This window comes from Bidens hawaiensis, unplaced genomic scaffold (genome assembly GCF_021521415.1).
Source record: "Bidens hawaiensis isolate Kalapana, Puna unplaced genomic scaffold, B.hawaiensis_p1.1 tig00042447_1, whole genome shotgun sequence".
In the NCBI taxonomy this organism is placed as follows: Eukaryota; Viridiplantae; Streptophyta; class Magnoliopsida; order Asterales; family Asteraceae; genus Bidens; species Bidens hawaiensis.
The window spans coordinates 26,000-39,563 of NW_027497526.1; the positions used below are offsets into that span (position 1 = coordinate 26,000).

At 37.1% G+C, this 13,564-nt stretch overlaps 1 long non-coding RNA gene across 1 annotated transcript; it reads right to left on the bottom strand.

Moving 5' to 3' along the window:
* Positions 1 to 12,129: 12,129 nt before the first annotated feature.
* Positions 12,130 to 13,208, bottom strand: LOC143593652 (uncharacterized). The gene is made up of 3 exons (XR_013146149.1): positions 12,722 to 13,208; positions 12,398 to 12,462; positions 12,130 to 12,307 (listed from the first exon to the last, which is right to left on the bottom strand). It is a non-coding gene; the product is annotated as an uncharacterized LOC143593652 (long non-coding RNA).
* Positions 13,209 to 13,564: the final 356 nt, after the last annotated feature.

Here is a 13,564-nt window from a genome sequence, read left to right on the forward strand (position 1 = left end):
TTAACAGCCGAAAAACGCACAAAAAGGCATTTTTTCAAAAGAGTTAGGTTCTGGAAATTTTGCAGGGGCTATGTAATAACATTGAGGTCATTGGTAAAAATTATCAGATTTTTCGAAGGTCGTTTGATATAAACGGGCCATTTATTACACGATTATAACCTATTAAATGAATTTTTATAAATAAATAATTAATCATAAAATTTCTGAAAATATTTTTATAAAATTCTCCATGTCTTAATGTATTTTTACAAAAATTTACATAATTTATATATAAGTACATATTTAGTTATGACTAATCAAAGATTTAAATTATAATTGTTTTAACGAAACCGGCAGTTTTGTGTTTAACGGACTGACTGGTATGTCAAAATGTCAAAAGTGGCCAAATATCATATTTTTGAATGATATTAATAAAAACGAACTTTTTACGAGAATTCCGGACAATTCGGGTGGATTGTGCGCGTTTTGTATAATCAAACCCGTGTAAAAACGGAAACGAACCCTGCAATCAAACCAGACACCGAAACTTTAAAATTCTTTCATAAATCAAATCATTTTATCAATCAATATATTTACTTAAGTTTTATGTGATCTTACCTAATCCCGAAACGTATAAACGATCAACTGAGCTAGGCTCAGGAAACGGTGAAACTAAGCCAAATCCAGTTTTAAACATTTCATAGTATACAACGTCACAATCTAAGACTATGGTCATGTTCTGGGCCTAACAGCTATACCCAGATTATCTATACAGCCCGACTTAGCTTGAACACTGTACTAGTATTAACGATACGATACCGTTTATAGGAATCAGGCTATAAACGAGACATCTGAATTATTGATACGTGATTTCTGTGCGAACTACGATAAGGTGAGTTTCACGACCCCCACTTTCTAAACTGTTTTACGAACTTTTGGGGTAAAAAGCATGTTTACATATACTTATATACTTGAAAACGTGTGATGATGTGGATTATCTAAGTACTAACACTTGACAAGTCCCCACAAACACAAGTGATTAACTTCGTGCCGGTGACGTGTGGATAGTACTATCGGTTTGACAAACCCAACTGTGACAGAGCCGGTGGGGTAAGCCGGAACATATGTAAAACTAGTTGCACATTATCATTATATATTTACATACTGCTATGTGGTGTTAGACATAGTACATACATGGGGCAAAATGGCTGTTAAATGCCAACAGGAGTGCATGGGCAGGAGAGGCCATGCAGTATAGCTCGTTTCGGTTTCACTTGTGGCTTAGTATAATACATCATACACATACATATATACATACACACTGTAAACTTTACGAACTCGTGTACTGATTTCATTGATACTCGTGAAACTTGAAACTCACCAACTAGACGTAGTTGACCCGTTTTAACATGCTTTTCAGGTAAAGCAAAAGTGGAATGATTTGCTTACATGCTTGGTGTTAGAAAGAAAGTTGAATAGCTGTGAATAGACGCTGATATAATACTGAATAAGGAACTTGTAAACCGGTTATGTGTTTTTCACCTAGTTTGTAAACATAGTACCTACCAATGTAATATGATGTAATTTAGTGGTTGAATTTTCTTTATAAACAATGTGGTTGATACCAGTGTTATCTGTTACATTCCCGTATTACGCTTCCGCAACTACCTAGTCGGGGTGTGACATGTTCATTCGGGTTCGAAGAAGGCAAGTTTTTGGGATACATCGTGGGGAAACAAAGCATAAAAGTCAATCCCAATAAAGTCAGGGCTGTTCTTGAAACTAAATCTCCACAAAGCAAAAAAGAAGTGGAAAGTCTGAACGAAAGGCTTGCAACCTTGAAGCGTTTTACCTCCAAGCTCGCTGAGAAATCCCTACCCTTCTTCAAAACACTAAACGGTTGCACCAATAAAAAAGACTTCAGGTGGACGGAAGAAGCCTTCAACCAAATGAAGCAACACTTGGCTTCACTTCCAGCTATTGCAGCTCCCGAAATAGGAGAACTGATCTCTGTTTATCTCTCAGTGGCTGAAGAAGCATTAAGAGCGGTCCTAACCATCGAACGAAACAAAGTTCAGGTACCCGTTTATTTCTTTAGTAAAACATTAAAACTAGCAGAGATCAAATATCCTCATTTGGAAAAACTTGCTCTGGCCTTAATTCAAACTTCCAGAAGGCTTCGAAGGTACTTTCAAGCACACCTTATACAAGTGGTCACTGACCAACCCATCAAGAGTGTGCTTGAAAAACCAGAAAGTTCAGGCCGGTTAGCCAAATGGGATGTGGAGCTAGGTGAACATAACATCACCTATGTCCCAAGAAAAGCTGTCAAAGCCCAAGTCTTGGCGGATTTCATTATAGAAATTCCGAAGCAAGTCATTCCTGAAATACATACAACTGCCACTGAACCTTCTGACCCTGAAGCCTGGAATTTTTTTACCGATGGAGCTTTCAGCATTGAAGGGTCAGGAGCTGGGCTCATTTTAATCAACCCCGAAGGGTTAGAATTTACATATGCTCTCCGACTTGAATTTCAGACCACCAACAACGAAGCTGAATATGAAGCATTGATCGCTGGTCTGAAAATTACCAAAGAGATGAAGATCCAAAAGCTACAAGTCTTCACAGATTCATTGCTTGTTTCAAGTCAAGTCAATGATAGCTATGTAGCAAAAGAGCCCAACATGAAGAAGTATCGTGATAAGGAAAATGAATTGATGAACACGTTTCAAGAATGCACCATCAAACAAGTCCCAAGATCACAAAACAAAAGAGTTGATGCCTTGAGCAAACTCGCATCCCTCAGATTTGCACACCTCACCAAGAAAGTATTGGTAGAAGTGTTGAAAACTCCTTCAATTCAAGAATTGGAGGTTCAAGATGTAATCACTGAAGAAGGTTCCAATTGGATGACTCCTATAGAAAAGTTCCTCAAAAATAGGGAGTTACCTCTGTACCAGACAGAGGCTGAAAGGGTTCGAATCAAGTCCCTACAGTATGTGTTGCAAGGAGAAACCCTTTATAAAAAAGCTTACTGTGTGGGCCCTGAACAAAGTCAATATCCGATCAAAGAGGTTCACGAGGGGATATGCGAAGCCCATTTTGGGCCAAGAACGGTGGTTGCAAATTTGATGAACCTCGGATACTTCTGGCCCATGTTGCACCGAGATGCAACAGAGCAACTTAAGAAATGTGAAGCTTGTCAAATTCATGCACCAGTTCCCAAAATCCCTAAACACGATCTAGTCCATCTCCTCGGCTTGGCCATTCCACAAGTGGAAAAAGGATATTGTTGGTCCATTCCCACCAGCCAAGAGTTGGGTAAAATTTCTGTTAGTAGCCGTGGACTACTTCACCAAGTGGCCGGAAGTCAAGCCACTTGCAAAAATAACGGGCAAACAAGTCATTGACTTTGTATGGGAAAGCATCATTTGTCGCTATGGGCTGCAAGGAGTGTTGGTCACGGATAATGGGAAACAATTTTCCGAGAAGCCTTTTAGCACATGGTGCAAGGAATTCAGAATCACCCAAGTGTTCAGCTCAGTTTCATACCTACAATCCAATGGCCAAGTTGAAAGAACAAACATAACCATTGTGGAAGGAATCAAAGCAAGGCTAGGAAGACATAACAAAAATGGCTTGAAGAACTCCCAAATGTTCTATGGGCAGTAAGAACGACCGAAAAAACAAGTCACAAACGAACACCTTACAGCTTAGTGTTCGGATCAGAAGCTGTAATCCCAGCCGAAGTCGGAGTTGTGACTCAAAGAACACTCAACATGGATCTCGAATCAAACAACAATGAGACCATGTTGAATTTGCAACTCCTTGAAGAAATTCAAGACCAAGCCGCAATACAAGAGGCTAAGTACAAGCAAAAAATGGAAGCTTATTACAATGTAAGACTGAAGCATGAACGTTTCAGGCCAGGAGATCTTGTACTCCGAAACAATGAGGCCAGAAAGAAAGAAAACCAAGGAAAAATAGGCCCAAAGTGGGAAGGACCATATACAATCCTTGAAGCTCACAAGGATGGATCCTACAAATGGGCCGACGCAGAAGGCAAAAAGCTTCCAAGACAATGGAACAGCAAAACCCTTAAAAGGTTCCATGCCTAGTCAAGAACTTAAAATTTATTTCAAGAGATGTATAACTCTCCTTTTTGCAAAAAAAAAGCTCTTGAATGAATTATGAAGTTTTTATTTTAACTTGTCTTTACTATCCTATAATCAGGTTGAAAACCTAGCAAGAAACTCCATGGCAAGGGCCATGTAAGGGAATGAGCTCCCAGGCCACATCGCTCAATAGGTTCAATGGTTAAATGAACCTATATAAGGGGTGAGTTCCAATATCGATCCAACTCCATGAGACTTAGAAAATTTTTCAAACAAAATTTGTCTCATAGACGGGTCTGAACAGCCTACATCAATTCGTTCCTTAAGCTTTGAAAAAAGTTTACGAAACAAATATACTCTAAGTAATGATATAAAGGATAGACAACATGTGCTTTTTACCTAATGAAGCCTTGAAGCTAAAGTGACTGCAGCACTAAAACTTCTTAAGGAAAATTAGCTAAAAAAACACATCAAACAAACAAGACAAGCAATGAAAATATAAAACATCAAAAGCTACAATTCATAAAAGGACCTTTAAAGGCCATAACTAGCATCATTCATAATAGCCATCTAGGCTAGACAAGGAAATCACAAGGATTCCCATAAAAGTGTTCAAACGGCCAAACAAGGCCAACAGCAACCATGAAGCAGAAACCTTAAGGGTTCCATGCTAAACCTAAATTGTTTAAAATACATAACATTGTTCAAAGTGCTAAGATAGCTACAAATCAGTTGTTCAAACGTCAAGACAGGATTTGAAGTACTAGCACCACCACTCTTGCCTTTCTTGGATTTCCTCGCCTTCAAGTCACCACCAACCGCTTAACCTTCGAGACTACCCGCAAGAGACCCACCAGCATCTCCGGACATAGTCTCTTCGCTATCACCTGAACGAGAACGCTTCTTGGATAAAGACTTAAGCAACTCGGAGAGAACCTTCTCATCAAGCCCAGCCGATCTTCACCCACACAGGGGTAAGTAAGCCTTTCCATTGCATGAACAGAATCTGAAAAAATCTTGGAAGCTTCACGGTTGAACATAGGGGATTCCTCTAAGGTTTGACCAGACTCGTGGAGTTTGAAGCCAATAACTAAACCCAGATGTTTTCCATAGCTCAGAAACTTGGTGTAAACGCCACCCAACACTGAGTTGAATTCGGATGAGTGAAGCAGGTAGGTCACAACTTGATGAAACCCATGCTCGATCAGCCATCGGTTGTCGTTAGTAGCTTGGGTGACAGAAGCCTTCAAATCATCCTTCTCCGTAGCAAAGGCTTTCTTCTGAACCTCCAAGGCTTCTTTATCAGCCTCCAGCTGAACTCTATCAGCTTCCATCTTCTTCTTCAACCCTGCAATCTCAACCTCATGATTGCGGGAAAGCTCATCAATCTTCCTTTCCCAATCCTCCTCCTTCTTAGAAAACCATCAACATCCTCCTTCATCGCTGCCATGGAAGCCTTCATCCTTTCTTTCTTCTTGGAGAACTCCTCATACTCTTGCATCCCTTTCCAAAAGCGAGTGACGCCCTTAGCTAAAAGGGCAGAAAAGTTGCAAGAGCTAAGAATCAACCTTGAAAGCATGGCATCACCCTCCATCTCAGATATGGTGTTACGAACTCCAGGGGGAGCAAAGTTAGCCAACACTTCAGAACAAACCTCCGAATCCTTAAAGCTATTATTAACCTTAACTTTCCAATCAGGAACATAAACCTCATCTCCACCCAACCCTTGAATAGTAGATGCCACAACCTTTTACCAACAGACTTCTTCTTCCTAGTCACAACCAAACCCTGCTCCTTCTTCACCTCAATACTCTGACCCTGATCCACAGCAACCTCAACATCATCGCTAACATCTACAGGTTCATGTGGAGACGATGGAGCAGAGGACTTCAACAAACGCCGATTAGAACGACGGGTAGAGACCTTGGGAGCACTAGACTTGGTGAAGCCTTTAACGTTCGGAACACCCACATAACAGAACCTTCGAACCTATGCTCTGTTCCTCGAACAACAACGTTTTCACCAACAGTAGCCGCAGCATCCCCAAATCCAACATCGGAAGTGTCATCGCTCTTCACAAAATCCAAAGCCGACATAACTACAAAAACAAAGGAAATTTGTCAACAAACATATCATAGAAACAAAACAAATGCAAGATAAGAAAATACATACCCTTATCATTTCTTATAAGCACGGGATCACGATTAGGCTTATCCCACAACTTGCTAATTCCTAACAAAACGAGAAGGTGTTAGGGAAAAGGACGAAGACAGGACGGACACTTCCTAAGAGATATCAAAAACACATCGTTCAACTCCGAATCAGACGGCTCCGGCAGATTCAAAACGGCCACGGCTTGTCTCCAAACAAGTTTAAAAGGCACAATGGAATCGGAAACGAATAAAAAACGATCCTTCCAGGAACCAAGGGTTGTAACCGTCGAAGATATTAGACAAGTATCAACCTGAGTATGCTCAGAGGTATACCAGTCGCCGTTCTTTACTAGACGGAAGAAACGGCGAATACATAACAGCGACGGATCAAACCCTGAAGCCCTGCATAAAACTTCAAAATGCAAAACCCTAGCAAGCCCCAAGGGGTGAATCTGACCAAAAGACGCACGATAATATTCTAACACATCAAAACAAAGATCGAAAACGGATGATGGATGTTAGAAAACTCAAAATGGCGACAATAAACAGCAATTGACCAGGCAGGACAACGATCAATCGAAGCGTCGGCCGTCGGAGCCACCAGTTTAAACTCTAAACCTATACCCCAATCGAGGCAAAACGATTGGACTTCCTCTTGGGTTAATCAGGAATAACTCACCGATAAGTCCTTACGGGCACCCATAATTTCGAAAGAAAAGGGGAAGATTGGAACTAACCTGGTGAAGGATCGAAGGGAACTTGATAAATGTGTTTGGAAGATAATAAGTAAGTATAAAAGAAAAACTGAAGAAAGTGAGCAGTTAATAGTATTAATAAGCAGTTATTGGGAACTGCTATTTTCAGAAACCATCACATCAACTGTCTTGTCAGAAATTCAAAAAATAAGCAAAACTGTTCAAAGTCTCGTAGCCTTTAAGCAATAACAAAATGTGTGCAAAATTCAGACGCCTTGGAGCCTACTTCCCAAAAACCTCTGACTTGGAGGGCTGATGACGGGGGTAGCCCAAAGTCTGGTAAAATGGCTTTCACACATTAACACTAAAAAGGTTAGAAGGTTAAAAGATTCGTTTACCCGCCCAATTAAGGAAAACAAGTACATGTACAGTAAAAGCACGTAACAATAACACGTCAAATCACTGTTCACATCATCCCTCAGCCGTAAAAGAGGGATATGCTCAGAAAAGTATTATTATTATATATTATTAACCACAGGTCAAAAGATTCCCGTGCATAAAACGGTCAACCCTCTACTAAACAAGAGGTTAACTTGTTTATCCACCAGACAAAATGCTTACATTCCTTCTCTATAAAAGGATATAACTCATCCATAACAAGGACACACCAGATCTGGGAGTTTAACATATACTCTCTGATCTTCTCTTCTTCCTGGAGAAGGTTGCACTTTGCATGCTTCTTTCTTACTCCAAAAACTACATAGCTTCACTAAGAACTCGCATCCAAAAACCGGTTCCAACATCTCGGTCTTGGATCCTTAGTGAACTATAACAAATAACAACTAAACTAGTGAACCTCTCTCTACGTTTTGCAAACGTAGAGGAACCCAACGACCTGCGTTAGGTTAACCGAAACCCTTGAAGCCTGTTAGCATAACCAGTCTATTCACTATCATTGGTCTTATAATTGTTGTAGAAACAGTTGCAATTAGCAGTAGTGAGAACTTGTGGCATTAACATCTAATATAAGCTTTGTAACACCCCTAATCCAAATGGTAATTATCTATATTTTTATTATAGATTAAAAGAGAAATTTGGTGCCACAAGTGGGTGCTTTTTGTTTTTATATATGTATTAATGTTTTTGAAAAAAGATAAATGCATTGGTGTTGGCTTGGTGGTTAAGTTGGTAAGGGAATGTGTTTGTGCCGGTTTGGAACCCTAGTTCGAGTCTTTAAAGCAGTAGATCATTGTTAAATTTTTTAAATTGTGTTATTTATGTTTTTTTTTAAATTTTGTTTTTATTTTTGTTTTTTTAGTTCCGGTATCATAATGTACGTGATGGAGACTGACCAAATTTGTGTAGACTCATCGCCTCGACGCTCGGGTTTTACCAAAGCTCGAGCTTTAATGACCGACGCAACCTCATGGTACACCTCAGTTTTTGAATTGTTTTTTAGTTCTGATGTCATAACGCACATAACCAAAACTGACCGCATTCGTGTCGACTTACCGCCTTAAAGGCAGGACTCATGATGTTTGGTTTTACCAATGCTCATAAAAGGGTTAAATGTGTATAAATTTGAAGTCTTAATTTCAACATTTGATTAAAAAAAGGCTTATGTACTTTTAAGAGTTAATATTTGCATTTTATATCTTGAATTCGTATGTTCATGTCCGTTCCATATCATGTATTTCCAGAACCATCCATTAAATTCACAAAAAATAAATCGTAAAAAAACCGTAAAAGTTACGGTATCGTAACGCAAGCCTTTCATCGGGAACCATTTTGTTCTGTTTTTTCTTTTTCTTTTTTTTTTTGTTTTGGTGTAGTTCTGGTACCGTAACGAGCATGACAGAAACTGACCGAATTTGCGCAGACTCACTGACTCAACACTCGGGTTTGATAAACACCCACGTTTTATCAACTGACGTCACCCCATTGGTTCACCTCAATATTTATATATATGATTTGTTGTTTTAGTCCTGGTACCATAACGAGTAACCGAACAATTTTTTTTGTTTTAGTTCCGGTACTGTTACGAACGTAGTCAATACTATGTCTAGGTTTTATCGATCGATTTTCCCGCGCAACGCGCGAGTAACTCGCTAGTTCTAATGAAGCATGAATGTAAGTTATAATAAAATTTACATGTTGATGTTGCTAAGGAAATAAAATAGTCAAATGATAACTAACATGATAGATGTGTTTGACTAACAAGTAATTGGTGAACTATTTTTTACATAAATGATCAAAAGTGACCAAAAGGGTCTTTATGTAAATAAAAATTTAGTTTACAACATTAATAATTGTTTAGGATTAATTAAAATCTGGCATTGCAGGGTTTTGTATGTTAATCTAAGGTTGGTCCTTGAAGAAATAAGTTGATTTTAGTCAAGGTGACCCAAATTGTAATTTTGGTGATTGGTTAACCACATTAGTCAGCAATAGATCATGAATTTGAAGTGTCTAAAATACTTTCATAAGTGATTTAAAAAAAAAATTGTGTGCATGGGTATAAACTTATGTTGATGCATTTGGGTAGCATCATGTCAATTACGGTTAAAAAGGGTGATTCTTTGAAGGTGTATGGTAAACTCACTCAAAATGAAAAATACATTATCACATGAATACAACAGATCATGATAAGTAAAAATTTGTTAAAAGAAATTAAATTTGAATGTGAAATTAGAAGTATATTAATGTGAATTGTATGAAAATATATATCTTGCATATACACAATATTAAATAATATATATTGAAACTAAAAAATCAAACATGTTAAATTCCACTCTTAATATATATATCTATCTATTACTAATAGGGAGCCCGCGCGTTGCTGCGGGACGTAACCGAAATTCGGTCGATTAATATAGGTCACCTTGTTATTTAACTAATCATAATAAAAGTTATGAATCTTTTTGATCATCAATTGATCAGATGTTATACATGAAATTAGTACAAGTCAAAACATATACAAGTTGAGTGGTATTATCGTAGTTCAATACCCCTGGTATTTTATGAATATGAATCCAAAACTACGCATTTTTAATATGCCATTCATACCTGCCAACTTCAAACTTTTGGACCATGATCCACCTCTAATCCTCTATGGCTCTATACAAAGGCTTGCATCATCACCTAATCAATTTACATTTCAATTCCATAGAGTTAAAACTAAACCTAGATCATGTGTCATACCTATTCTCTATACACACGACAAGAAATATTTCTCGGTATACACAAAGAATTGCTTCATGTCCATTAGGTTCGGCTGAAATATTCAATTGCATGTTCTCACCCATTGAGCAACCATCTCATGCATGTTTATAGAATACATATTTTGGTATGCAATGCAGACCACATTCTCACAGTAGATGTTGGATGAAACAGGTCCCACCATAGATGATTTTTAGCATTCTTGCATGCCATTCCATATGATAAACAAATGATCAAAGCGTTGTTCCGTTTAAACCACAAGATGTTGTATGCCTGTATCTGTAAAACAAAATCCTGCAAATCATTAAACAAAATTGTCACCTTTTGTTCCTTTCATTTAAAAAAAAAAATCAAAGTGAGGAGGAAAATGGGCAGGTCGGGTCATAGGTCCATACTTGTCAAACTGGGTTAGGGTCAAACGACTTGAGACAAATTCAGGTGTAATTGTGTTCAGAATGTATGGACTTGTGTTGTAAGTTAAACGAGCTTGATGCCAACTCAAGCCTAAAACTAATCGAGTTTAATAAGCGAGCCCGAAATTCCCTTATCACTACATTATTATATAGGTTTATGACAAAAAATAACAAACTAAAGAGCCGAATTTGAGCTTTTGTAAGTTAAACGAGCTTGGGCTTTACTCAGCTCGTTTATATATTTGTAGAAATCAAAATTCATGTAAAGGACATGCATACTACAGTTTTGCCTAAAATATAAGTAGATATCCGAGTGAAAGCATAATATTAACACGAAGATTCATATGCTACACTGTTTTTAAAAAAAAATTAGAATCAAATTACAATTTCCCGCTTCAAATCAACTGAAACAACGATAGAAATTCATGAACTGAATCCTAAGAATAAAAAACAGAATTTTACCAAAAACACTTGTGAAAAGAAAACCAAGCAATCGTCAAATTAATCAGTTTAATCCGTATGCAAATTTGTCATAGAAATACAAACTACATCGGTTGTTAATTACTATATAAATTATATCAGTTTAAGGAAATGTTGTTGGTTTATTAACACACTGGATGGCTGAATAAAAAGAATAAATATTGTTCATATAGGTCTATAGACTAACCTGTCCATCACCATGGCTTTTATGCACCGAAAAACCATTGCACCAATACACAAACCTCAACAAAGTCCAACACAAAGGGACATGTAAATTTTGTTGTAAAAAAAATAATACTAAATATAAACTAAAATGATTCGTTTTTTAAAAAGGCTCAATTCGTTCTTTTAAAAATGCTCGTTTTTCACCTGAACAGATATGTATGAGCCAAACTTGGCATGTTACAGTTTCTAGTGCTAAAGATAAATATAGAGGCTTTTATGCAAACATACATTCTGGCAAACTTTTAACCCATTTTGACTTAGCTAACGTTTTAGTACTCTTTAGAAATGTAAACAAACGTGAATTAACCTGTTTCATAAGTAAAAATACTAACCTGTGCAATTTCTTTCCATTGGTGAAACCAAGTAAATGCCTGGTTCACTGTGGTACATATTAAGATTCTTACTAAACTTTGGGATGTGTAGCCATAGGCATGTGATCAACTGATCTCAAAGATTCTTTTAGATTCCCTTCTGACAATCTACAGTTTCCATGTGGAAAACCATTATTATCTGGTTTTTGTTTATACCTCAAAGAAATTTCCATGTCTCTTGATGAGTCTCGTACTCCCGTTTATCATCTTTAGTGTGAAGAGAAAACCCATATGTAGATCTCATAGCTGACTTCTTAATAGTTGGCGGGCTTCCATATACCATGTTTGAATCATAATCAAGACTAAACGGTAGATTATCTTATTGGATATATTCTTGTTCGTTCTTGAAAATTGGGCCTTTAGGGTATGAAAATCCTTAACATGGCATAAATAGTAGGTTAATTCAAATCATTATGTAAAATAAAAGAATTAAAAACCTGAATTTGATTGTTTCCTATGAACGGCGTTCTCCGCTCCCGGTTACAAGTTGAAAGATAATGGCAGCAACAGTCCATAAGAGAAACTAAATTAAGTATTTGTTGAACTTTTAAATATAATATCACCTTGTCGCCATGCTTATGAAGTTGCATAATTTCTGGTGCCATATAAGGTGGCAAGCCACATAAGGTTTTATCAAGGTTTCTAGGTTGCAAAGACCTGCAGATATAATTACATGTTCTCTTGTCATTCATAAGCTGAAAGCCTAAAAGGCATGACTCAATGGATATATAATGCTGAATTATTGACCTTGCAAAGCCAAAATCTGCAATCTTTAATACTGAATTGTCATCATTTGTAGACAGTAGAAGATTCTGCTCAAAACATAAGACATACAATAAATAAACATAAACATAAATACTGAATTTAAAATAGATATGTGCACCACCAGATGTCATGGTTGTTATGATCCTAAAAGTCTAAGTTTTGATCATCTTCCTATGCAAAGTTAACTAACTCACAGTTCCAAAATACTTTAAATTCTTAAACCTCGTTACCAAATGAAGCAGATATACATGGCCAGGCGTTAAAAAATAGCATAAAACAGGACGCAAATAATAAACCAACACCAACCTACGATTTAGGTCTCAATGAAAAATCTGATTATCATGAAGCACTTTCAAATCAGCTGCTACAAGACAGACAATCATACTCAACTCAAGTCACTCACCAGCCACCAATATCAATAACATGAAAAAAAAAATAAAGTGTTGCATGAAGTGCACCGATGTCAACTTTGAAATCTGACCCTAACGCGTTCGAATAAACATAGACAAGGCACCTCCTTTTCAATACTCCAACACCATATGTATCTTTCCAGGCTCCTAATTTCACAAAAAAAATGTATTTAATAAAAACCCTACATTTGCATCCATTTGTCATAATAATTAAACCATGAACAAATGCACATTAGTTTTGATAATCATGTCTTTATGATAAATTTTCATACTAAGTAGATACAAAAACATGAGACACGTATGATTGTCAGTAATTGCGACAATAGCTTTTGTTTGAAGAGGGCTCCATCTAAAAATTCAGAACAGGCGATGAACATGATGACGATGAGGTTGTCCCCAAAACATTCACCGGCAAATAATCAAGCACTTCCTTTCATCAGAATTTCATTCCCAGTTTTGTAAACAATTATCAATGTCATATAATTATCATATAAATTCAACTGCAGTAGAATATATAAGCACTAATGAAACCTAACCTAAAACCACAAAGTTAAGGATCTTAATGAAGAAGCACACAATCTACTCTACGATTCTTCAACTTTAAGAAGCTTAAATTAAAACAAAACAAACAAAATCAACAGGCATACCTCATTCATGTTTACGAAGTGATTTAGAAGATACGAAATTGGCAAATGCGCGAAGGTTTTGTAGCCTTAACTATAGCTTGCCTACAAACCTC